This window comes from Mustela erminea, chromosome 4 (genome assembly GCF_009829155.1).
Source record: "Mustela erminea isolate mMusErm1 chromosome 4, mMusErm1.Pri, whole genome shotgun sequence".
NCBI lineage: Eukaryota > Metazoa > Chordata > Mammalia > Carnivora > Mustelidae > Mustela > Mustela erminea.
The window spans coordinates 93402140-93429948 of record NC_045617.1 but is presented as its reverse complement, the minus strand read 5'-3'; the positions used below and the strand labels follow the sequence as shown (position 1 = coordinate 93429948).

The window sequence follows — 27809 nt, the reverse complement described above, 5'->3', positions numbered from 1 at the left end:
TTCCTAGACTAAAACCAAGGACCTTGGAGATGATTCATCGTCATGGCATTTGAAGTGTAGACCCAATGTATTTGAAAGGTTCTTAATTCATCCAATTTATCTTGGAAGGGTGAGGGTGGGTACCAAGGGTACGGGCAAGTTCTATCTATAAAAGAGGAGACTGAAGTCCTCTGATATGCTCAGAGTCAGTTAGGGAGGGTGAGGTAGAGACCAGACATCTCCCAGTTTGGTTAATGGGAGTGGAAACAAGAGTGCAGAGGCAATCCCTCTGTTTACTAGTGACGTGACTGTAGACAAGTTATGCTGAACCTTTCAAAGCACCATATTTTTTTTTTTTCATCTGTAATAGAAGGGTAGAGAACAAAACGTCAGGGGCATCTTTGGGGTTGGTTTGGGAGAAAGTGAAATAGCACAGATAAAGATACACCTGATACAGAATTGTGTTTCTACCATCTCTGTCAGCTGTGGTTTATGAATTTAACCCCATCTTTTCCCAGTGAATGCAATTAAATATCTCACATTTTATAGGCTAGGAGGAAAGAAAGATTGTATTTCTTTCTTAACTGGAATAAAAGTGTAACCTGCTTCAAAGGCTGGGCTGGTGGGCTTAAAACATTGAAGCTGCTTCAAAAATATTTATGAACCTGAAAATATCAGCAAGTTGTTAATAAAACTTCAAATTATCTCTCCATCTGCTCTATGCCAATTTCACATTAGAATTATTAACCTAATATCATTTGAGAGAGTTCTGTTTTTAGTTTGGTTAAGAAGTTTCTACTGAGCCAACTCTCATAAGGATAAAAACAGTGAACTCTGGACAAAAGATTGGAAAAATCCAATTACTTGGAGGCACTAGAGAGTGAAGAAAAGTGCACAGATAGTGGAGACAAGTCGATTTATGGACAAAGTGAAGGGCCCTGGGTACATTACCCTCCTGCCCTTTTTTTCTAATAGCTGTCAGCCTGAGGACAAACCCAAGTCTGTGGCTTATGGGGTGAATATAGCAAGTGGTAGATATCTTACTGGCTTGAAGAAGAGAAAATCCTGAAAAGGAAAGGATCAGAAAGGGAAAGCCCCAGAAACTAGAAGAGCCTATGAAATGTAGGAAAGCCCCCAAATTCTAGTTTCTAAACTGCCTAAGTCTCTGACTGATCTCTGGATCATGCATGCACAGGAATCAACTTGACAAAAATATCAGTACTCTTCAGAGGAACATAACAGACTCCACATTCTCCATAATATATTTTTTGTAATGTTTGGGATATAATCCACAAATAATTGGATTATGAAAAAATAGAAGAACATCATCTATGTATAAAAAACCCCAAATTATAACACTGTAATATGGAACTTTTAATGTATGTAGATGTAATACATGTTAGAACTGCAACATAACTGATATGGATTTCTATACTTCATATGAAGTAGTATGATATTATCTTGAAGTTGGCTTTGACAGATTAAAAATGTATTTTGTAATCTCTACAGCAAACACTATGCACTAGGTATGGACTAAAAAGGCAATAAATAAATTAAAATGGAATTAGAAATTACCTTCATTTGGTTCAGATATGAATTCTACTGCAGATGTTCAGACCCATCCAACAGCAGTCTCAGATTATAATCACAGAACAAAAGGGTAGCAACATCCAGCTGTGAGCATCCAAACAGCTTCCTAAAGACCTGACTCCTTCTAGCCTTAATGAGAACAAGAAAGAAAGAAACAGAATTCAGAAGGGACATCCCAGATTTAAGGATGTGAACAAAACTGGGGATACGTAAACAAAAATGGGCAGATTCACAGGAGTGGAAGTTGGGAAATGCATAGAAGCTCAGTTCTCTAAATGACAAGAGTGGGTCTTAAATGTGTTAAGCCTGATTTCTGCAACTGATTGCCCTGGGACTGAGAGAAGGCTGGTAAGGTTTTGGGAGGTGAGGGCCAGTCACAGCCAGCCACAACCAGCACTTTGGACTAATATGAGTAAACAAATGGCTAAGCATATTGCTGACTACATTTCTAAGATGTTGCTGGAAGAAAGAAAAGAGCAAAACAACATTCTTGACTCTCTTCAACCTGGTGTTTTTGCACCTGTGTTGGTTGTTGCAAAGCAGGGTAAGTTGCACAAACTACTTGCTTCCAATCCTTCAGCTTATCCAGACCACATATTCAATTAGCATACAATTTCCAAGTCAACATTGGTCCTTTCAAAATCAATAGCTGTGAGGGAATGAAGGTGCCTGGGAAGTCCATACTAAGCCAGCCCCAAATTCCACATTATTTTTGTCTAAACAAGTTATCTTAATGCCTGAAGATGTTTGGGGATACAAATTAAACTGGGAACCTCAAATCATGTGTGAACATATTGGAAACTCCTTCATATAATTCTCTAGGGTGTATACATCTGACTCAGTCTAAAGGTAAACAAGTCTTGCCTTGGTTCTGATTCAGCACCCATAAGAGGAGATAGTGTGAGAATATAACTCTTTACAAAAAGAATTATGATTTGAGGGGTGTCTGGGTGGCTCAGGCAATTGAGTGACTCTTGGTTTTAGCTCAAGTCAGGATCTCAGGGTCTTGAGATCAAGTTCCTAAGTGGACTCTATGCTCAGTGGGGAGTCTCCTTTGATTTTCTCCCTCTTCTTCTGCGCACACACTCTTTCTTTCTCCAAAATAAACAAATCTTTTTAAAAAAGAATTATGATTTGAGAGAGAACTCCTTATTGGAGCTGGTGGGAGTGGGTGAAGAGGCTGAGATAAATAGTAAAATAAGAATGTGGGTAGAGAATAAGCTGGTGTTTTCCAGACTGGATGGGCAATGAAGGGATGAGTGGTACAGGTGAAGGGAATTAAGAGGTACTTCCAGTTATAAAGTAAATAAATCACAGAGATGGAAGGTAGAGCACAAGGGAATATAGTCCATAATATTTTTACAATGTACAGTGACTACATTGATAATGACAAGCATTTGGTAATGTCTATAACTGTTGAACCCCTATATTGTACACCTGAAACTAATATAATATTATGTCAACTATACTTCAGTGTTTAAACACACACACACACACACACACACACACACACACACACACCACACTATTCTGGAAGTTTCTACCAAAAAAGATAACAATGTAGGCCTTCAGATTTTACAGGAGGACACAAGAGATAAAATATGGTCTGGCTATGTAAGCTTTTATATAATTGGGTTCTCTAAATGACAAGAGTCTGGAAGTACTGCGTGGGAGATGCTGTTGAGACTGTGCAAGTGAGCAGGAGGCCTGGGATAGGGTCAGGTGAGTGAGGCATACAGTTTGAGGGAGTGCCAAAAAAAACTCAAGAATCAAGAATCAAATAACCAAGAAGTATTTTAATCAAAAATACAAATTGTAACACAATATGCAATCAAATTTCATGAAAAAAAAAAAAGATTAGTGAAAAGAAAGGGCACCTGCATCTCAGTGTTCATAGCAGCAATGTCCACAACAGTGGAAGGAGCGAGATGCCCTTCAACAGATGAATAGACAAAGAAGATATGGTCCATATATACAATGGAATAATGGACTATTACTCAGCCATCAGAAAGGATGAATACCCAGGTTTTGCATCAGCATGGATGGAACTGGAGGGGATTATAGCTAAAATGAAATAAGTCAAGCAGAGAAAAACAATTATCACGTGTTTCATTCATATGTGGAACATAAAGAATAGCGTGAAGAACATAGGGGACGGGAGGGAAGTCAGAGGAGGAGACAAACCACGAGAGACTCTGGACTCAGGGAGCAAACTGAAGGTTACAGAAGGAAGGGGAATAGGGGGATGGGGTAGCTGGGTGATAGACATTAAGGAGGGCATGTGTTGTGAGGAGCACTGGGTATTATACGCAACTAATGATTTGTTGAACACTACACCAAAAACTAATGATGTACTATATGTTGGCTAACTGACCATAATTAGAAAAAAGAGAGAAAAAAATCCATGATCAACAAAATCTCAGAATTTTACAGGAAAACAAGAGTTGCTATTTGCTTGTTTGACAACCCTGAGTCATTGTGCTATAGGGATGCTGTTTCAGATCAGGCCTGGGGTCCTGGGTCTTTGTGCTATTGCATCACCCCTGTGGGTATATGGCGGTTGATAATGGTGGGCCAGCAGATTGGGCTTCACACAACTTTATGTACAGATCATCTTTTTTAACTGGAGAGCTTTCACCAATGTTTCCTCTGGACTCAAAGTCTGGGAGGATATTTTGGTAAGTGTACATAGGTGTGCACATCTTTCCTTTGTTTCTGGTACCAACCGGGGGCAGGATGTCATGTGAATGCCATGGAGTAGGGAATAGCCTAGAACATTTTTGCTAAAAACTTGCTTCACAGAGAGGCTTTGGAGAATTCAGGGTGAGCTGATTTACAGCTTAGGGTCTGGGGAATAGCTGGCTGAAAATTCTTAAGAATGAGGACCCAGCACAAACAAACAGGAGGGCTCTGTGTGATAATGGAGCCCAGATAGTGGAAAGAGCTCTGGCTGAGGAGTCAACCCCTAAGCCTAGTTCGGCCACTGACTTCTCAGGTAATTGGCTGCATCAAACCCTTCCTGAGCCTCAGCTTCTACACCAGTAAAATAAAGTGGTTCTCACGCTTGTTTCAGCTGGGAGCCCTTTCTCCAAATAAATCTTACAGGGCAGTTACAGGCAGAAGTAGAACTGATCTGGTTGAACTTGGGGTGTGAAGCCAAGACACTCACCTGTTCAGCTTTTCCTGATCTCTTACAGGGGCTTTATGGAAACCTCTTCCACTATCTCAGGGCCTCCCAGGCATCGTGTGAAACACTGTATTAGGGAAACACTGATGTCAATTCTAGTTCTAACATTCTATTCTAACCCCGAAGAAAGCTCTCCCTGTATCTGCATGTTGACAATTTGACAGTGAAATGTTTACACATGTTAAGGAACCAGAGGAGCCTCCAGCATTTGGATTGCACTTTTGGGTGTGCCCTGTTCTGTTTCTGGGCTCCTCTAGCCTGCAGGGCACATAGAATTAGCAGAAGCATCAAGAGGATTTAGTCAACTTTGCTATGGCCAGTACAATTATACAGTGGAGGAAGGCACACTGCCAGGATTTTAACTTGAAGCAGGCACCCCTGGGAACATTGACAAATGACCAGGGGTTGTCTACACACGGCCAGGAGCCAGCAACAGCCAGCTGGGCTTTACTTCCTGATGAATGTGACAGTTCCAGACCTCTGAATGTTCCAGAACTGAAAGTGAATGAATTCTAGTGGTATTCAAAACAACAACAAGGTCTTTGTCATCTTTCTTAAGATTGTTATCCTCTGCATTATGTTGGCTGTTATTCCATTGTTATGGATCTTCAAGGATGTAACAGCCTGCTCTTAAAACACAGGTGGCAAGGAAGCAACAGAGACTATAAAAAGGGAAGGAGCCCCAGGGTCTGACAGATCCAAGTTGGAAACCCAGTTCTACCTCTTACTAGCTGTGTGATCTTGGTCTGGTTTTTGTTTTTTGTTTTTTGTTTTTTAAATGTGTCTGAGCTTCAAATTCCTTAGCTATACAATGGAAATAAAGTGCAAATACGGCTGTTGTGAGCACTATAAATGGGGTTACACGAATAAAGTGCTATTAGTCGCATTTGTTAGCATGTGTTCACTAAATATTCCCTTCCTTTTTTTCCTCCTGCAACTGTCATCCCCTTAAAGAAATAGGTAAAGAAAAGTTTTGTGTTTAATTCAATTCTGAGATCTCTTGTGTGGGATTATGCTGATTATTTTTTTCTTTTTCCTTGTTCCCAGTTTTCTATAGTAAATGATGCTTTCTCTAGTAAAGGATGTTGGTGGTTAGAAGTAGGATAGGAATTGTATCCTTGACAAAGTGTTAATTCATTAACATATAAAGGGCTCCTAGAAACTAACAAAAAGAAGAACAACAATCCAATAGAATTATGAGTAAAGGAGAAGAAGGAGTAGTTCAGAAAATAGGAAATGCAAAGGACTCTTAAACATGTAAAATAATGCTGATCATCACTCTGGGTAAATTAAATAGAATTTCAGATTGCACAATGATACAATTTTTCACCAATCAGTTCTGTAAAAATACAAGTTTGAAAATATTTTCTGTTGGCAAGATTCTATAGAGGACAATCTAGTATGTTTATACATATCACAGATATACCCGGGCCTGTGAACTCGTATGAAAAGATCTCCAAGATATAAGGAACCAAGTAAGCTGTGTATGTTAGAGTGTGAAAAATAACCTACTGTTTGTGTAAAAGGGAGACAAAAAGGAAAATCTATTTTTATATTATTTGGTTGATATGCAACAAAATCTGGAAAGATATGCTAAGAAAAGTAGTGGGAACTGAGCCGATGACAGTGGTGGAAAGAAGACTTTTCATTGCACATACTTTTATACTCTGTTGATTTTTAATTTTTTGAATGTAGTCTCAACCTAAAAATACTTTCTTTTTTTTTTTTTTTTAAAGATTTTATTTATTTATTTGACAGAGAGAGATCACAAGTAGTCAGAGAAGCAGGCAGAGAGAGAGAGAGGGAAGCAGGCTCCCTGCTGAGCAGAGAGCCCGATGCGGGACTCGATCCCAGGACCCTGAGATCATGACCTGAGCCGAAGGCAGCGGCTTAACCCACTGAGCCACCCAGGCACCCTAAAAATACTTTCAATAAAAAAGTAGGCTAAAAGGAGAAGATGGAGACTTTTGTATAGACAATCAATATTAACTGACATAGTATGAATTAATTTCTAATCAAACAAAAAAAAACAGTAAAAAGTTAAAGATAACTGTCTCCCAATGACGGGAATTTTATTTCTGACAGACAGTGGGTACAGCAATCTTTTAATTTGCCACAATTCTGATATAGCTGGAAGGTTTACCAATACTTTACCAATGCCACATCCCGTCAGTGCATTATTTTTTTTAACTTTTTCTAAACCTATGCACTTTATATAACATAACATCTATCTCTAAGAATGCATATTTATTATTATTATTAAAAAATAATAGTGCAGGGACGCCTGGGTGGCTCAGTGAGTTAAAGCCTCTGCCTTCCGCTCAGGTCATGATCCCAGGATCCTGGGATTGAGCCCCACATCGGCTCTCTCTCAGCAGGGAGCCTGCTTCCTCCTCTCTCTCTGCCTGCCTCTCTGCCAACTTGTGATCTCTGTCTGTCAAATGAATAAATAAAATCTTTTAAAAATAATAATAATAGTGCATCATAACTCCATCACTCAGAATAGTAGTGGCGTCAGAATTTTTGTGTTGGAGGAGCTTAAAAATGATGGATTGGTTGGAACTTGACAGCTAGGGAGGTGTGTTAAAGTTTTATTTGTGAAACATTTTCTTTAAATTGAGTCAGCATGAGTCTGATTCCATTCAGCTGATTCCATCCTCAGGCAAGTCACCCCCAGTTTTCAAGCTACCTCAGCTGATAGCATGGAGCACAAACTTTCTCAGAAAAACCTTGATCAAATTATAGATTTAAAAGAAATAAATGATTGCTGTTGTTTTCAGTAACTAAGTTTGGGGTGGTTTGTTACACAGGTCTTGGATCCCTTTTACCTAGCCAGTGTATCTATCCTGCAGCTGCTGTGAGTATGGACTGCTAACAGTTTTTCCAGAGAACTGTCCTGTCCTGACTGGGACAATGGCTGTCCAGCACCTTCATCCCAGGGCCAGCCTGTAGCCAATGACTAATAAGTAAAAAAGGTGGTCCCCTTGCCGTAAGGCAGGAATTGACTCTATGGTACAATTCACACTCCAGTGCATCCTATGGGATGAGACTAAAGTTCGATCCCCAGTGAAGCCACATCCTTGTCTAACTCCTTTCCCTGCCCTGTCCTCTTCTCTCTCTTACCCCTGAGAGCTCCTTCAATGTATTGCATGGCTATAATCCTTGTCTCAAGCTCTGCATCAAAGTTCCTGACTTGAAGCAGGCACTAATGAAAGTTTTAAGATGTGTAGGGGAAAAATCTTTCCTTTATTTTTTTTAAAGATTTTATTTATTTATATGACAGAGATCACAAGTAGGCAGAGAGGCAGGCAGAGAGAGAGGAAGGGAAGCAGACTCCCCAAGGAGCAGAGAGCCTGATGTGGGTCTCAATCCCAGGACCCTGGGGTCATGACCCGAGCCAAAGGCAGAGGATTTAACCCACTGAGCCATCCAGGTGCTCCAGGAGAAATCTTTCTAAGTCATCTCTTGGTGCCTCCACTGCGTAGAGATACCTTTGTTAACATTTTGGTGTACATGAAATTATCTAATAACTTGCAGAGTATTGTAGTACCTTCCCTGGCAAATAGTTAAGAACTCAATAAAAGCTAGCCATTATTATCATATTCCTCCAGTGCTTGTTCTGTATTTAATAATCATATCTATTTATTAAGCACATACCATATATCAGGTACCATTCTAACATAGTTCATGCATAACTCAATTAGCCTCACAGCAATCCTATCTAGTGATTACTATCATTTCAAATGAGGCCACTGAGCCTCAAAGAGTTCAAATAACTGATCCAAGGTTGTACAGTAAAAAAATGGCAGAGCTTGATGAGTTACATATGTTTGCATTATACTTTAATCATCATTTCACTGATAACCTCTTTGTGGCCAATTGCTTCAGTGTGGGACTGAATGTTTCTTTGTGTTAAAGAGCTGCAAGTGTGCGTAGTAATTCACTCCAGCTGTGACTATCTCCACCCTGTCCTGGGAACTGGCTTCCTCATGATCTCAAATGGTCTTTCTTCCTGGAACAACCACCAACCTTAAATAGTTACATTGAACTTTATCTTTTTTGTAGTTTGCCTTGGTTTCTGTTGTACTTGCTCATCTCTGCTTTAATGACCTCCTGCAGTTTTGCTGGATGCCCAAGTCATTTTGGTCCCTAACAATTTCCAGCCACCACAGGCCTTGGCACGTTCCTTTTTAATAGAGGTTATGTTTACTAACGGACCTGTTTCCATTCGCTAGGCTACAAGATTTTTGTTTGTTTGTTTGTTTGAAGATTTATTTATTTATTAGAAAGAGAAGTGGGAGACATGCAAAGAGAGAGGAAGAGAAGCTCAAACAGACTGAGCATGGACCCCAACATGGGGCTTGTTCTCATGACCCTGAGATCACGACCTGAACCAAAATCAAGAGTCTGATGCTTAACCAACTGAGGCACCCAGGCATCCCTAGACTATAAGCTTTTTAAGGACAGGATCAAGACTTATTTATTTGTTCTTTTTCTAGTATCTTGTACAGTGCTTGGCACAAAGTAGATTCTTAATAAAAGTCTGTTCATTGAGTAAATAAATCAACAAACTATTTCATGGGTGTGTGTGTTTCTTGTCTTTTTGTCAGGGTTGTAAGACTCCTCAGGCCTAGACCTGTTTTTCAGTTTCTTTTTTGACCTTTTTGTTTAGCAAATGGTAAGTCCAGGGCAGAAATTTCATAAAACTGAATTGGAATTGTCTTCCCTAAAGAATGGGTCCCACTTTGGTCTTGCTCTGGGAAAAGGCAGCTCTCTGTCAAAGGGAACCAGTCCCATGTAACATCCTACATGGAATCAGAGAAATATTTAATCTCTGAATTTGTTGCATGGCCAGCGCTACGTGTCCTCTTATTTCCATAACTCTGCATGTGACCAGATGTCCTTGACTTGACCTTGTGGGAAAATGTAAACCATGAGATTCAGAGAGGGAAGTTTGTGGGAGGAGGGGATCATGTGATGTGGAACAATCTTTATTTGCAATTCCCTGACTCAGGAGTGATTTTTGAGAAGTGGCAAGAGGTGACTCTACAGAGAGTCTTGCCGGCTTCTACAAACACGAGACTTTTTATGGGGATGGCACTCTGCCAGCCTGACAGGAAATAAAAAACAAACGGGCGCTGACTTCAGGTCCCATCCTGACCAGCACCAGCTTTCTCCAGGCTAGATTTTAGCATAAAACTAAACGAAACTCTCCTTCAAGAGTTGGAAGCTGAGCTAAAGGAATACTGGAATGTCCCTTTGTACCAGAAGACCAAATTCACTTATTTCTATAAGTAAAAACTGATTTTTAAAATGCATCAAAGAGCTTACAATTCAAAGTATCTCAATGCACACTTTTTCATCGAAAACTATCTGACCCTCCCCAAGTTTATCTATTCTATAACCATATGTGATCAATATTTGGATTTATTCAAAGATATATATATATATATATTTATTTATTTTTAAAGATTAGGAAAAAGGCAGTGAGGTACAGGGGGGTTAGGAAAGTTCCTTATGCTTTGGAGAATATTTCAAACTTGCTCTTCAAATGAGGTGCCCAGACAGCTTCATGTTCAACCTCAAGGTCATTACGTGTATGCATTGCTTTAAGCCAGAAAAGATGAAGCTTTTTGGGTTGGGGTCAGAGTTGGGATAGGGTAGGGAGAAATTCTGGGTATCCACAGCTGTAGGAAGTGCTTGTTCTCTGTTAATTTTGTTTACTTAAGAGGAGAAAAAGAAGTCCACATGTCTCTTTGAAGCCCTGTGGGACTGTTTTCACTGTGAGCACACAGAGAAAGCCCATGACTGTTCCTGGAATGCTGGTCTCACCATTTATTGTCCTTGGATTAAAGCCTGCTTTGCATTTGGGATAAAGATTCATTCATTCCTGTGCCAAGAAATAAAGAATTCTATTGTCTTCTTGCCCAAATTGTTCCAAGACAATCTTTTTTTCTGAGACCGACAAGCTCAGATAGCATCTTGCTTGGCTCCTTGATCTGGTCTCCAAAGGAGATGTAGTGCCCTTTTTTGTCAGAGCTTTTTCCACCACAATACCGTTACACAGAGCAGACCTGTTTCCTTCGGTACCAGGAGGCTTGCTCCTTTCATAAGGATCCTTGACAACCTCTGGGGATTGCCAAACCAGACTTAACTCTAATGCTCCACTGTAAGAACGGTTGTGTCCCTTGAACAGACAGAGTGATGATGAGCCCTTGGTGGCTGCTTACTTGATCCACAGGGAGAAAAGAGTGTAACTTTTTTGCATGCTGTGACACGTTTCATCCCAGAGTATTACTTGCTTATCCGCAAGAATAAAAGCCGATTTAATTAAAATGAACATAGATGTGTGAAAAATAAAGGGCAAAGAAATTCAAAATAAGTTGGTTATCTCTTCAGAGGAAAACCAACCCCAGGTGGGCCTAAACAAATTCCTTTTTCATGTCTCACAGAATGCTCTTGTTTATTTAGAGGGTTTAATTCCAATCATCATGACAGTGGTCATTTGTCACTTCCACATCTGCCGTCCTAAACCTTCCTCATCCCCCTGAAGCCTTTCTCTGCCAGCAGACTTACTGGTCCCTGACCTGTGAGAAAAGGTTGAGGCTGTCCTCCATTGCACACCTCTCTTGCTTCCTCCAGTTTCAGACAAAGGCAGCCTTTCCCCAGTGTATTGCTGATCCCTCTTCTTGTGCTCGTCATCCAAACGGTCTCCTCCAGGAGCTTGTTCCAAGTTATTTCTGCTCTGTACTGTCCTATCCTTTTCTCTATGAACTGGTCCATTCCTGTGACCCATGAAAATGCTCAGGTCTCTCTTATCTGAACCTGTGTCTTTCTCCCCTTCTTACTCCAATCCTTCCCTTTCTCTTCCCTTCCCTAGATAAGATTCTACAAAGGATCCTATATATTTGACATTTGTACTTCTAACCACATTTAGCTACTATACTTTTCATGACTGTGGTTTCTACTTTAAATCCCCAACCTCCCCTATGACAACTTTCCTTGGCCCAGCCCACAATTCCAATAAAATGGTCTAGTATAGAACACTCGACACTGTCTAATTGCTGGAGGCTAAGGACTCCTTTAACCTCACCTTGTTTGACTTTTATATAACAACTTGTCTCCATTAATCAATCACTCTTTTCCTAAGATTCTGCTCTCGTTATCCATGACACCAGCACCTTCTAATTCTTCTCTCTTCACTCTGACAATTCTCCTCCACCTCCACCCTCAAAAGCTGATGTCCCTTATGCTCCCTGGGTTTTGCCCCTTCTTAATCTTTTCTGGTAATTTCTTCCATGTCCATGGTTCCACCTTCTCCCTGTGTACTGAATACCCTCATATTTATATTCCCTGATATATTTATACCAGACTTTTCCCCTGTGTTCCAACTGCTTCCTTCAAGATCTCTTCCCCTAGATGTCACTCCCCTAGATGACAGCTCAAACTCACCATAGCCAAAATTGCACTTATGTTTCCTATAAAGCCGGTTCTACCTTCTCTACCCCCCACCCAGGAAATGATAGTACCATCCACCTATTTACTCAAGTTAGAATACTGTGTGTGGGAGAGGTCATCCTAGCTTCCTCTCTTTCTTTCATTCTCTTAGGCTAACCAACCAGTTGCCTGTCTTGTAGACTGGATCTCCTCAGCATTTGCTACATATATCTCTTGCTCTCCCTTGTCCCAGCTCCCGACTTCCCTGGATTATCAAAATGCTCTTGATTTCAGTTATTTGCTCTGGAGTTTATCTCCCACAAAGCATCTGAAGGGAACTTCCTTCAATAGATCCCTATTGCTTGGAGGATGAGGTCTGTAATCTTTAGTGGGCCCAATAAAGCCAGATGCCACATCACGCTAGGTTTCTGCTGGTTTGCCTCTCACCTATACCTCTTGTATTCCACTCCCCACACAGACACGTGCTATACCTACACTCTCTTTTCACCTGTCCAATGCTCTTTCTTCTCAAACTTTCCTTACTTATTTCCTTATCTGTCCATCCCGTCTCCCCTCAGTCACTTCAGTGCCACATTATCTACACAGCTGTTTTAAGACCCCATTCCAGGGTAATTCCACCTCTGAAAACTAGGAGGCTTTTCTTGACTGCATACCCATCTCCTACTCCAGGTACAATAGTTCTTCCTCTGAGTCTCATGGCGCTCTGTATATTTTTCATCTATGGAATCTCTAGCCCTTTATTACCAACTTTGCTCTGGCACTTACTACAGTGCCAGAACTGAATAAAGTTTCTTTGAATGAATGAATGAATAAACGACCTCTTACTATTTCTAGTTGGATAAGTGTAACCTACAAATCTCAAGTATTAACAACTGAGGAGTTTCTCCCTGGAGGAAAGATCTAAAATGAGAAAGGAAATAAAGCCCTTTGGTTTACCCAATATCTTTAACAATCGAGAATATGGATTTTCTCTTGGTTAGCATTTCTGAAGTGTTTACTAAGTGTTAGGTAGCAAAACATAACCTGTTACCAGTCAAAATTAAAACAGCTCTGTCAGGGTAAGTGCCTTTACTGTCCTTAAATATTTTAAAAATAAAATGTTTTTGGTTAGAGAACACTTTAGCAATTTGAATTTCAAAGTTTTGCAAATGGGTTTGTATTTGACTTTTCTGTACTAGCAACATAACTAATTTGAATGTGGACAGTGCTATTTTACTTTCTGCAAGCACAAGTTCACTCACTGATCACTGTGAGGAACATCCTTGGGTCTACTATGTAGAATATTTGCTTACAGGCGGCAGAGGAAAGACACATCATACCTACTATGAGTTGCTGAGCATTTACTCTGTAGTCGTCACCTTCTACCTATCATTTCATTTAATCTTTACAACCACTTCTGGGTTCATTTATAAAAGAGGAAACTGAGACTCTACATATACCATTTAGTGGAAGGATTCCTGCCCAGCAGTGGATCTTTATCAAAGGATTTTGGTGATGTCTTTGTACAGACATCTTTGCTAACAGTGGTTAGACATCTTTGTTAACAGACAAGCCCCTATGCTTGTCTGAGAATCCTTGCTAACCACTGGCCTCTAGTACCAGCCAGACATCCTGAGTCTTCCTCTCCCCTGAAACTTTCATCCTTCTCCAACCATCCAGCATAAAGACCCAGTTGTATCATTCTGCCATGATTCTTACATTACTAGTTTTCATTCTCCCTGACTACATAGGTGTCAGTTTGTTTCATTCTCTCAAATGCATCACCTCTGAAATCTTACTGGAGCCAGATGTTGTTTTCAAGATCAGATACCAACTTTTCAATCTTATAATCTGTCTTTCCCATTCATATTGAAAATTCAAAGTAAGTGTGTTCTTGAAACCATGTCATACTGTGCCAGTGTTTTTACGCCAAAGATGGGTCTTAGGTAAATTTCAAGGCATCAGGTGGGAAAGGGTCATGTCACAGCTGGCTTGAAGATATGCAATTTTAGGAAAGTAGGAGGCCTTGAGTTGGGAAAAAGCCTCAAATTAGCTAGAACAGTGCTTCCAGTAGAAATATAATGTTATCCCATAGTTACATATGTAATTTAAAACTTTCTAGGAGTCAAAGAATAAAAAGAAAGAGGTAAACTTAATTTGATTTAAAATACTGTCATTTCAATTCAACACATAATCAATATAAAAAGCATGAGATATTTTACAATTATTTAGTACCAAGGCTTTGAAATCTGGTGTGTATTTTACTTTCTGGACTAGCCACATTTCAAGTGCTCTGTAGCTGAAGGCTGTCCTATTGGATAACACAGCTCTAGAATCCCTGGATACAAAGAAAACCCCAAGTTATCAAATCCTTGAACTCTTTGAGAGCTGAAATCCATGGAGAGCATCGAGGCTAAGTGCTGCTCTGCCTGTAAGTGAGCACATATAGTAACAGACCTGCTTCCTACCATTGGGATGCTCTGACCTCTGGTAATCTTTTGCACTCTGATCTCGTAAGTTTAGAGAGAACAAACCTAATACCCCATTCACAGGAGAACCTTTCAACTACCTTTAGGAAAACCAATGTGACCCCTGAGTTTGTTCTTTTGGGAAGCTTTCCTAATGTTTTCAACTGTTGTCTGTGTGAAATGGAGGATTTCCAGAGTCAGATGGCATAGGACATGCTTATCTCGTAAGTGCTTTTCAGCTCAAATATTCTGTGTCTCTAAATATTTAGCTGCCAATACAGACTCTAAAGAGTCTGTATATAATAGAAGTGAAAAATTTCAAAGAAAGAAATAGGCCCAGTAAATTGATGAGTCATGTGCTCCTGTCCCCATGTTATGACACTTAGAACCAATTAAAGGGAAAATTGTGATGTTTCTGTCTAAGTCGTAGTTGCCCCTTGCAATAGCTCTTAACCCTCTGCGTGATGTACTTTTCTCTTCTGGATCGCAATAGCCCTTCACCTAGTCTACCATTTAATCTCTCCCTATGCCATCTACATATTAGAGCCCAATTCCAAAATGTCTCAGAAAATAATCATGAGCCGTGAGTAGTCATTCATTAGTGTGAATTCAAGCTAGTGAATTTATCTCTTAAGGATAATTGCAATTAAAACTTAATCTTTGGGAGAGGAGTCAAGATGGTGGAGAAGTAGCAGGCTGAGACAACATCAGGTAGCAGGAGATCAGCTAGATAGCTTATCTAACCATTGGGAACACCTACAAATCCAATGGAAAATTGAAAAGAAGAACAACAATTCTAGAAACAAAAAATCGATCACTTTCTGAAAGGTAGGACCTGCGGAGAAGTGAATCCAAAGTGATGGGAAGATAGACCACGGGGGGAGGGGCCGGCTCCTGGCAAGCGGCAGAGCAACAGAACACAAAATCAGGACTTTTAAAAGTCTGCTCCATGGAGGGACATCAGCATAAGCCCACATCCTGCAGGGTCACAGAAGGACTGGGGGTGTCTGAGTGTCACAGAGCTTGCAGGTATTAGAACGGGGAAGCTGGCTACAGCGACAAAGCCGAGGAGTGAGCTCTCAGCTCAGGGTTACCTTGAACTGGTCGCAGGCTGGGTGAACTCAGAGCGTGCCCGAGGCCACGGAGATGGAAGTGACCGGGCGCTTTTCTCCAAGTGCAACCAATTGAGGGCTTTCCTATAAGCAAGAACAGAGGCCAGGGAGACAGCGTTGGTTGGGCGCTTTTCTCTGAGGGCACACTGAGGAGCGGGACCCTGAGCTCTCAGCAACTCCAGGCCGGAAATTAGGAGGCCGCCATCTTCATTCCTGTCCTCCGGAACTCTACTACGGAAAGCACTCAGGTAACAAAAGCTCACAAAAGCAAACCTGAGAGGATTACTAGTAAGGGTGGTGCAATTTTGCCTGGGGCAAAGACACTTGAGAATCACTACAACAGGCCTCTCCCCCAGAAGATCAACAAGAAACCCAGCTAAAACCAACTTCACTCACCAAGGAGAACAGCGGAGTTCCAGAGGAGGAGAAAGCAAATCTTATCTGGACAAAATGACAAGGCAGAAAAACTCACAACAACAACAAAAAAGAACAAGAGGCAGTACTGAAGGCTGGGGGCCTAATCAATACAGACGTTGCTAATATGACAGATCTAGAGTTCAGAATGATGATTCTCAGGGTTCTAGTCGGTCTTGAAAAAGGCATAGAAGATATTAGAGAAACCTTCTCCGGAGAGATAAAAGCCCTTTCTGGAGAAATAAAAGAACTAAATCTAACCAAGTTGAAATCAAAAAAGCTATTAATGAGGTGTAATAAAAAATGGAGGCTCTTACTGCTAGGAAAAATGAGGCAAAAGAAAGAATTAGTGACATAGAAGACCAAATGACAGAGAAGAAGAAGAAGCTGAGCAAAAGAGAGACAAACAAATACTGGACCACGAGGAGAGAATTAGAGAGATAAGTGACACCATAAGACGACACAACATTAGAATAATTGGGATTCCAGAAGAAGAAGAAAGAGAGAGGGGAGCAGAAGGTATATTGGAGAGAATTATTGTGGAGAATCTCCCTGATATGACAAAAGGAACAAACATCAAAATCCAGGAGATGCTAAGAATGCCCCTCAAAATCAATAAAAATAAGTCTACACCTCGTCACCTGATAGTAAAATTTAAAAGTCTTAGTGACAAAGAGGAAATCCTGAAAGCAGCCCAGGAAAAGAAATCTGTCACATACAAAAACATTAGAATGGCAGCAGACCTATCCACAGAGACCTGGCAGGCCAGAAAGAACTGGCATGATATATTCAGAGCACTAAACGAGAAAAACGTGCAGCCAAGAATACTATATCCAGCTAGGCTATCATTGAAAATAGAAAGAGAGATAAAAAGCTTCCAGGACAAACAAAAACTGAAAGAATTTGCAAACACCAAACCAGCTCTACAGGAAATATTGAAAGGGGTCCTCTAAGCAAATAGAGACCCTAAGAGTAGTAGATTAGAAAGAAACAGAGACAATATACAGTAACAGTCACCTTACAGGCAATACAATGGCACTAAATTCATATCTCTCAATAGTTACCCTGAATGTTAATGGGCTAAATGCCCCAATCAAAAGACGCAGGGTATCAGAATGGTTAAAAAAACAAAACCCATCAATATGCTGCCTATAAGAAACTCATTCTAGACCCGAAGATTTAAAGTGAGGGCGTGGAAAACAATGTACCATGCTAATGGACATCAGAAGAAAGCTGGGGTGGCAATCCTTACATCAGATCAATTAGATTTTAAGCCAAAGACTATAATAAAAGATGAGGAAGGACACTATATCATAAAGGGTCTGTCCACAAGAAGACCTAACAAATTAAATATCTATGCCCCTAACATGGGAACAGCTAACTATATAAACCAATTAATAACAAAATCAAAGAAATACATCGACAATAATACAATAATAGTAGGGGACTTTAACACTCCCCTCACTGAAATGGACAGATCATCTAAGCAAAAGATCAACAAGGAAATAAAGGGCCTTAAATGACACACTGGACCAGATGGACATCACAGATATATTCAGAACATTCCATCCCAAAGCAACAGAATACACATTCTTCTCTAGTGCACATGGAACATTCTCCAGAATAGATCACATCCTGGGACACAAATCAGGTCTCAACTGGTATTAAAAGATTGGGATCATTCCCTGCATATTTTCAGACCACAATGCTCTGAAGCTAGAAATCAATCACAAGAGGAAATTTGGAAAGAACCCAAATACATAAGACTAAACAGCATCCTTCTAAAAAATGAATGGGTCAGCCAGGAAATTAAAGAAAAATTGAAAAAATTCATGGAAACAAACGATAATGAAAACACAATGGTTCAAAATCTGTGGGACACAGCAAAGGCAGACCTGAGAGGGAAGTATATAGCGGTACAAGCCTTTATCAAGAAACAAGAAAGGTCTCAAATACACAACCTAACCCTACACTTAAAGGAGCTGGAGAAAGAACAACAAAGAAAGCCTAAACCCAGCAGGAGAAGAGAAATCATAAAGATCAGAGCAGAAATCAATGAAATAAAAACTAAAAAAACAATAGAACAAACCAACAAAACTAGGAGCTGGTTCTTTGAAAGAATTAATAAGATTGACAAACTCTGGCCAGACTTATCAAAAAGAAAAGAGAAAGGACCCAAATAAATAAAATCATGAATGAAAGAGGAGAGATCACAACCAACACCAAAGAAATACAAACCATTATAAGAACATACTATGAGCAACACTATGCCAACAAATTCGACAATCTGGAAGAAATGGATACATTTCTAGAGACATATAAACTATGACAACTGAACCAGGAAGAAATAGAAAACCTGAACAGACCCATAACCAGTAAGGAGATTGAAACAGTCATCAAAAATCTCCAAACAAACAAAAGTCCAGGGCCAAATGGCTTCCCAGGGGAATTCTACCAAACATTTAAAGAAGAATTAATTCCTATTCTCCTGAAACTATTCCAAAAAATAGAAATGGAAGGAAAACTTCCAAACTCATTTTATGAGGCCAGCGTCACCTTGATCCCAAAACCAGACAAGGATCCCATCAAAAAAGAGAATTACAGACCAATATCCTTGATGACACAGATGTGAAAATTATCACCAAAATACTGGCCAGTAGGATCAAGCAGGATTATTCACCATGACCAAGTGGGATTTATTCCAGGGCTGCAAGGTTGGTTCAATATCCGCAAATCAATCAATGTGATACAATACATTAATAAAAGAAAGAATAAGAACTATATGATACTCTCAATAGATGCTGAAAAAGCATTTGACAAAATGCAGCATCCCTTCCTAATTAAAACTCTTCAAAGTGTAGGGATATAGGGCACATACCTCAATATTATCAAAGCCATCTATGAAAAACCCACTGCAAATATCATTCTCAATGGAGAAAAACTGAAAGCTTTTCCACTAAGGTCAGGAACGCGGCCAGGATGTCCATTATCACCACTGCTGTTCAACATAGTATTAGAAGTCCTAGCCTCAGCAATCAGACAACAAAAAGAAATTAGAGGCATCCAAATTGGCAAAGAAGAAGTCAAACTATTACTTTTGCAGATGATATGATACTATATGTGGAAAACCCAAAAGGCTCCACTCCAAAACTGCTAGAACTTGTACAGGAATTCAGTAAAGTGTCAGGATATAAAGTCAATGCACAGAAATCAGTTGCATTTCTTTACACTAACAACAAGACAGAATAAAGAGAAATTAAGGAGTTGATTCCATTTACAATTGCACCCCAAACCCTAAGATACCTAGGAATAAACCTAACCAAAGAGGCAAAGAATCTATACTCAGAAAACTATAAAGTACTCATGAAAGAAATTGAGGAAGACACAAAGAAATGGAAAAAAGTTCCATGCTCATGGGTTGGGAGAAGAAATATTGTGAAAATGTCTATTCTACCTAAAGCAATCTACACATTTAATGCAATCCCTATCAAACTATTATCAATTTTTTTCAAAGAAAAATTCTCTGGACTTCAAGCTCTATTACAAAGCTGTCATCATCAAGACAGTATGGTACCTGCACAAAAACAGACACATAGATCAATGGAACAGAATAGAAAGCCCAGAAATAGACTCTCAACACTATGGTCAACTAATCTTCGACAAAGCAGGAAGAAATGTCCAACGGAAAAAAGACAGCCTCTTCAACAAATGGTGCTGGGAAAATTGGACAGCCACATGCAGAAAAATGAAATTGGACTATTTCCTTACACCACACACAAAAATAGACTCAAAATGGATGAAGGACCTCAATGTCCAAAAGGAATCCATCAAAATCCTTGAGGAGAACACAGGCAGCAACCTCTTTGACCTCAACCACAGCAACTTCTTCCTGGGAACATCGCCAAAGACAACAGAAGCAAGGGCAAAAATGAACTATTGGGATTTCATCAAGATCAAAAGCTTTTGCACAGCAAAGGAAACAGTTAATAAAACCAAAGACAACTGATACAATGAGAGAAGATATTCACAAATGACATATCAGATTAAGGGCTAGTATCCAAAATCTATAAAGAGCATAGCAAACTCAACACCCCAAAGAACAAATAATCCAATCAAGAAATGGGCAGAGGACATGAACAGACATTTCTGCAAAGAAAGCATCCAGATGGCCAACAGACACATGAAAAAATGCTCCACATCACTCAGCATCAGGGACATACAAATCAAAACCACAATGAGATACCACCTCACACCAGTCAGAATGGCTAAAATTAACAAGTCAAGAAATGACAGATGCTGGCGAGGATGCGGAGAGAGGGGAACCCTCCTACACTGTTGGTGGGAATGCAAGCTGGTGCAACCACTCTGCAAAACTGTGTGGAGGTTCCTCAAAAAACTGAAAATAGAGCTACCCTATGACCCAGTGATTGCACTACTGGGTATATATCATAAAGATACAAATGTGATGCTCCAAAGGGGCACGTGCACCCAAATGTTTATAGCAGCAATGTCCACAATAGCCAAACTATGGAAAGAACCTAGATGTCCATCAATAGATGAATGGATAAAGAAGATGTGATACATATACACAATGGAATACTATGCAGCCATCAAAAGAAATGAAATCTTGCCATTTGCGACGACACGGATGGAGCTAGAGGGTATTATGCTTAGCGAAATAAATTAATGGGAGAAAGACAACTATCATATGATCTCCCTGATATGAAGAAGTGGAGATGCAATGTGGGGGGTTTAGGGGGTAGGAAAAGAAAAAATGAAAGAAGGTAGGATTGGGAGGGAGACAAACCATAAAAGACTCAATCTCAAAAAACAGACTAAGGGTTTCTGGGGGGAGGGGGGATGGGAGAGGGTGGTGGGGATATGGACATTGGGGAGGGTATGTGTTATGATGAGTGCTGTGAAATGTGTAAACCTGGAGATTCACAAACCTGTACCCCTGGGGATAAAAATACATTATATGTTTATTTAAAAAAATTTTTAATTATAAAAAACCTAATCTTTAATTCTAGGTATTGGAGAGGCAGGAAACTTTCTCGTTCATGAAATCATTGGTAGAGATTCAGCTATACCTTATTTTAAGCAATAGATCATATTTAGGTCTTTGGTTTATCTTGTAGATTGAACAAATTGCATGACTTAAGCAGAAGATACTTTCTTCCTTCACTTTATTTAGGATCTTATTTATTTATTCAATAGCTGGTAGAATATGAAAGGGTCACCACCACCAGCAACCCCCTCCCCCGCCACCGATTATGGTAAACCCTGCAGAAAAAAACTCAGGGAAGAACTTGGGATGGATTTGCCCAAATTCTTCATTGCCATTGGAAAAAAAATTCATATTATCATGGAGAACACAAAGATGGAGGGACCCTTAGAGTTGGAAACAGGAATCAAATGGTCCCTTAACATAAATGAAGTAGGGGCAAATTTTTGCCAAACACACAAAGGATATACTTTGTTTTTTGTTTTTTGTTTTGTTTTGTTTTGTAAAATTGATTAATTCAGGGCAATTTAACACATAAATCCAGGGAAGATGTATGAAAGCATTTTTTAAAGTTGATTATAAAATCTTTTCAATAATAGTCTCCTAAAGGACTTTAAGAGATAACTTGATTTACAAAACACAGTTTACCTTTTCAGAAAAACACTTTTTGAGCAAACTTAGACCTACCATTTGTACCTATTTGTATATGTTCTTAAATCCCAGAAGTAACATTCAGAAAACTCCAGCCAACCATGTCAGCATCAGGAAGTTTTTGAAAAACAGTCCAAGAAGGCAGAGATGTAAGTAAAGGGAGCTAGAGAACAGTTTTGAAAGAGAAGGGATATAACAAAAATAGGGCAAAAGGATTCACTCATTTATTCTCCAGCCCTTTTCCAGAGAAATGGTGGTAAAGAGCACTCTTGGATTGTGTTTTCCAAAGATGGCCTCCCATTCCACCTGCCTTTCTATAATGTGATCTTGTTATGCCCTCTTCAGTGGGTGGAGTCTAATTTCCCTGCGCCTGAATGTAGAATGGTGTTATGACTCATTTGGAACTCACAGAACTCGGGAGAAGTCAGTTTGCATGACTTTGATTTGTTGTTTGCTTTCTTCACAACTTAGCGGGTTCTCTATTTACTTTGCACTGCTGCATGATGGGTACATTTGATTTTTTTAAATTGACCTTTTTATTTTGATATAATTGTAGAATCACGTATTACAGGAAACAGTAGAGATTTCCAGTATACTGTTACTCTTAATGAAAACTGCAAACAAATTGCAAAACTGCAGTTCAGTATCACAGTTCAATACAGATATTGACATTGATACAGTCAAGGTACAGGATATTTCTATCACCACAAAGATCGCTAATGTTGCCTTTTATAGTCACATCTATTTCCTTCCCATCCACACAGCCTTCTTAAGCCCTGAAAACCACTCATCTGTTCTCCATTTCTATAATTGTGACGTTTCAAGGGTGTTATATAAATAGAATTATATGGTATATAATCTTTTAGGATTGGCTTTTTTTTTTTTTTTTCCTCAACATAATTCTCTGGAAATTCACTCAGAGGATATTGCAGTCTGGTTCATTTCTTTGCTGAGAAGTAGTTCATGGTAACATGCAATACAGTTGGTTTAACTATTCAGCTGTTGAAGGACATCTGAGATGTTTCCAGTCTGGGGCTCTTATGAATAAAGCTGCTGTGAACATTGATGTACAGCTTTTTGTGTGAACACAAGTTTACACAAATGCCCAAGAATGGGATTGCTAGTATATAGAAATACAGTTGATTTTACTTAGGGATTCTGCAAATTTGCAAATTTGTGTGTTTTTGTGTGTATGTGTGTGCTTGTGTGCCTTTTAGTTTCCTTGGGCTTTTCTATGTAGGCAATCATATTATCTACAAATAGGGACAGCTTTATTTCTTAATTTCTGGTCTGTATACCTTTTATTTCCTTTATTGTCTTTTTACATTGGCTAGAACTTCCAGCATCAATGCTAGCAAGAGTGATGAGAGTGGATATCCTTGTCCTGTTTCTGATTTTAGGATGAAAGCACAGTTTTTCCCTATTAAGCCTAATGTTAGCTGTAGGCATTTTGTAGATGTTCTTTACCAAATTGAGGAAATTCCTCTTTATTTCTAGTTTTCTAAGATTTTTTTTATTTATTGAATTTTAATGATTTTCTGCATCCATTGATATGACCATTTGATTTTTCTTTGTTCACTTGTTAATATAGTAGGTTACATTGATTTTTCAATATTGAACTAGTCTTGCATTGTTGGTATAAGCTTCACTTGATCATGGTATATAACTCATTTTATATACTGTTAAATTTTATTTGATAATATTTTGTTAAGGATTTTTGTCTGTATTCATCAGGGATACTGGTCTATACTTTTTTTTTTTTTTAAAGATTTTATTTATTTATCAGAGAGAGAGGGAGAGAGAGCTAGCAAAGGCAGACAGAATGGCAGGCAGAGGCTGAGGGAGAAGCAGGCTCCCTGCTGAGCAAGGAGCCCGATGTGGAACTCGATTCCAGGACACTGGGATCCAGGACACTGAGCCGAAGGCAGCTGCTTAACCAACTGAGCCACCCAGGCGTCCCTATACTTTTTTTTAAAAAAATTCTGTGTTTGTCTGGTTGTGGTATTTGTGTAATGCTATCTCTATTAAACAAATTGAGAAGTGTTCACTCCTCTTCCATTTCTTGGAGGGACTGTGTAGAATTTATCTTAATTCTTCTTTAAATATTTAGCAGAATTCTCCAGTGAAATCATCTAGATCTGGAGACATTTTTCAGTGGTAATGGGGATAGTTTATAGTTTTTTCCAATTTCCTTAATAGTTATTTAAATTGTCTGTTTCGAACTGAGTAATGATGATTTTTGAGAAATGGTCCATTTCTTCTAAGTTGTCAACTTTATGTGTATAGTGTTGTTTGTAGTGTTATATCATTATTCTTTTATTACTTTTATTATTCTTTTAATATCTGCAATGATATCTCCTGCTTCATTCCTAGTAATTTGTGGTGATTTCCTGGTAATTTGTGTCTTCTTTTATTTTTTAAATCAGTCTTCCTGCAGGTGTGTTTGTTTTCTAAATCTTATCAGAGAACCAGATTTTTATTTCATTGACATTATTATTTTTCTGTTTCTAGTTCCATTGACTTATACTCTTATCTTTATTATTTCCCTCCTTACAATTGCTTTGGTTTGTTTTGCTTTTCTTTTCCTAGATTGTTGAGATGGGAGCTTAGAATATCCATTTGTGATTTTTCCACTTTTCTGAGGTATGCATTTACTGCTCTAAAATTCTCCGCACTGCTTTCACTCTGTCCCACAAGTTTTGACATGTTATTCAGTTTAATGTATTCTTTTCATTCAGCTTAATGTATTCTTTTATTCCCTTAATAACTCCCTCTTTGAACCATGGACTGTTTCAAGATATATTGTTAGGTTACCAGGAGTTTGGAGATTTTCTTATAATTTTTCTGTTATTGGTTTCTAGTTTGATTACACTGTGGTTAGAGACCATTTTCTGTATGAGTTCCATTATTCTGAATTTTTTGTGATTTGTCCTGTTGTTCAGGATATGGGTTACTTATGTGTATGCTCTATGGGCATCTAAAATATATTTTTTTAATTTACTGTTGTGGAATGGAGTGCTCTATAAATTTTGATTACATCCTGTTGGTTGATAGTGTTGAGTTCTGTATCCTTGTTGTTTTTATCCAGTTGTCTTATCAGTTGCTAAGTAAAGGATGTTGAAATCTCCAACTAATTGTGGATTTGTCCATTTCTCCCTTCAGTTCTTGCTTCACCTACTTTGCAGTTCTGTTCTTTGGTTCCTGTGCATTTGAGATTGCTGTTTTATGGGCGGGTTAAACTTTTATCATCTTGTAACGCTCTTCTCTGCCCCTGATAATTTATTTTCTCTGAATTTTACTTTATCTAATATTAATGTAGACACTCCTGCTTTTTTTTTTTTGCTTAATATTTCTGTAATATACATTCTTTTACTTTCAACCTGCCTATACGATTATATTTTGAAGTCGGTTTCCTATAGATAGCACATAGTTGGGTCCTGATTGTTACTACATTCTACCAATCTCTGTTTTTTATTTCTGTTTTCAGACCATTTTTGTTTAAGTTAATATATTGATATGTTAGGGTTCAAACCTACCATTTTATTTTTGGTTTTCTGTTTATTCTCTGCCTTATCATTTCTCTGTTTTCTTTTTTTCTGTCTTCCTTTGTGTTACTTGAATATTTTTATAATTCTATTTTTAATTTTTTATGGTGTTTCTTTGTAGAGCTTTTTTTAGTAATTTTGTTAGGTGTATATATACACAACATATCTACTGTGCAATTATTTCACCAGTTAAAGTGTGGATCTACTGCTTTTTATGTCTTTTTACCCACTGCCATTTATAATTGTCTCAAATATTTCCTCTATATATATTTAGAAATGCATTAAGTAACAGTATAATTTTTGTTTCAACATTAAAATGCAGTTTAGAAAACTCAAAAGAAGAAAAGTCTATTGTATTTATGCATATTTTTGCTTACCATACTCTTTCTTCCCCTTTAATGCTTCAAAGTTCCTTCTTCAATTGTTTTCTTTCTATTTAGAGAATTTCTTTTAGCCATTCTTTTAGGGTAGACTGCTATTGATAAATTTTCTTAGTTTTTTTCCATCTGAGAATGTCTCGATTTACTTCATTCTTGAAGGATAATTTTCTTGGATATAGAATTCTTTTCTTTCAATACTTAAAAATGTTTCCTTCTAGTCTCAGTCTCTGATGAGAAGTCAATTGTCATTTGTTTTTCACTACAGGTAAAATATTTTTCTCTAATTGCTTTTAAGATTTTTCCTATGTCTTTAGTTTTCAGATATTTGAAATTGATTTGCCTTGGTGTGGGCTTCTCTGGACTTATGCTGTTTAAGATTTGCTCAACTTCTTTTTTTTTTTTTAATATTTTATTTATTTGACAGAGAGAGACACAGTGACAGAGGGAACACAAGCAGGGGGAGTGGGTGAGGAAGAAGCAGGCTTCCCACCTAGCAGGGAGCCCGATGAGGGGCTCGATCCCTGGACCCTGGGATCATGACTGAGCTGAAGGCAGACATTTAACTGACTGAGTCACCCAGGTGCCCCTCAACTTCTTTAAATTATAAATTTATATGATTTGTCAAATTTGGAAAGTTTTCTGTCATTAATTATTTTAAGTACTTTTTCAGTCCTGCCTGCTTTCTCCTTTCCTTCTGGGACTTCGACAACTTCAGTGAATGTTAAATCTTTTGTTATAATACTACAGGTCCCTGAGGCTCTGTTCATTGTCTTTCCAGTCAATTTTCTCTCTGCTGTTCAGATCAGATAATTTCTATTGTTCTATTTTCAAATTCATTGATTCTTTCCTCTGTGCCTTCTATTTTACTGTCGAACTCATACTTGGAGTTTTTCCCCCCAGTCTTATTAAAAATAATGGACATATATGACTGTATAAGTTTAAGGCATACAGCATGATAGTTTGATTTACATGTATTGTGAAATAATTACCTCAAAAAATTCACCTAGCATCCATTTTTTTATATAGGTGCAATAAAAAGAAAAAATAAAAAAAGGGAAAAAATTATTCAAGATGAGAACTCTTAGGGTTTATTCTCTTAACAACTTTTCTGTATTTCATACAGTAGTGTTAGCTGTAGTCCTCATGTAGTCCCTGCCTAGTAATTATTTATCTTATACATTGGGTTTTTATTTTGGTTATTTGACTTTTCCATTCTAAGATTTCCATTTGCTTCTTCTTTATATCTTCCAGTATTTTGCTCAGACTTTTAACTTTTTCATTTATTTTAAGCATGTTTATTGCTCATGGAAACATTATTATAGCTGCTCTAAAATATTTGTCAGATAATTCTAACATCTCTGTCATCTCAATGTTGGCATCTTTTGACTAGTTTCTTAAATTTACTTTGTGATCTCCCCAGTTCCTGGTATGACAAATAATTTACTACTGAAACCTGGACATTTTGAGCATTATATTAAGAGACAACAGAACTTATTTAAACCTTCTGTTTTAACTTCCCTTCTCTGACACTGTTCTAGCAGAAAAGAAGAGTTTGTCATTATTGCCCTGGAGTAGAAGTCCAGGTTCCCCACTTGGTTCTTGCTGACACTCAAGTAGGGGGTTCCTGTTATTCTGGCTCCACATTAAGCTACCACTGAAACCTCCATTGCTGACAAGAGTAGGATTGCCTTGTTCCTGCTTCCAATGTGGCCTCTACCAACACCATGGAGGGGGGTGGTCTCATTACAGTGGGGCACTGGTGAAAGTCCTGACTCTACATTATACTTCCTCTGACATCCCCCTACAAGAGAAGGTAAGCAATGCCTCATTACTGCCACACTACCTATGTGTCGCTACTGACACTAGTGGGAGAGGGAACAGGACTTACACTACCTAGCAGGAATGTCCCAGTTCCCTACTGTCAGCTTTCTCTGACACTTCCTTGACAGCAGGTCTTCGGTGCCTCATTACAGCCTGGTGACAGTGGAAGACTAGGCTCCCCATTCTGCCTTTGCTGACGTGGATTTGAGGTAAGACCAGA

The 27809-nt window shown here is 38.7% G+C and overlaps 1 protein-coding gene across 2 annotated transcripts in view; it reads left to right on the top strand.

Moving 5' to 3' along the window:
• Nucleotides 1-27809, top strand: part of ADGRF1 (adhesion G protein-coupled receptor F1) — a 112561-nt gene that overhangs the window by 18383 nt on the left and 66369 nt on the right. The window contains exon 4 of one of the 2 annotated variants that reach the window (XM_032340194.1): nt 27742-27798. The exons of the other annotated variant lie outside the window; for it this stretch is intronic. The gene's annotated coding sequence lies outside the window, so the exon portion shown is untranslated. The remainder of the gene's footprint in view (nt 1-27741; nt 27799-27809) is intronic. 2 annotated transcript variants of the gene reach the window in all.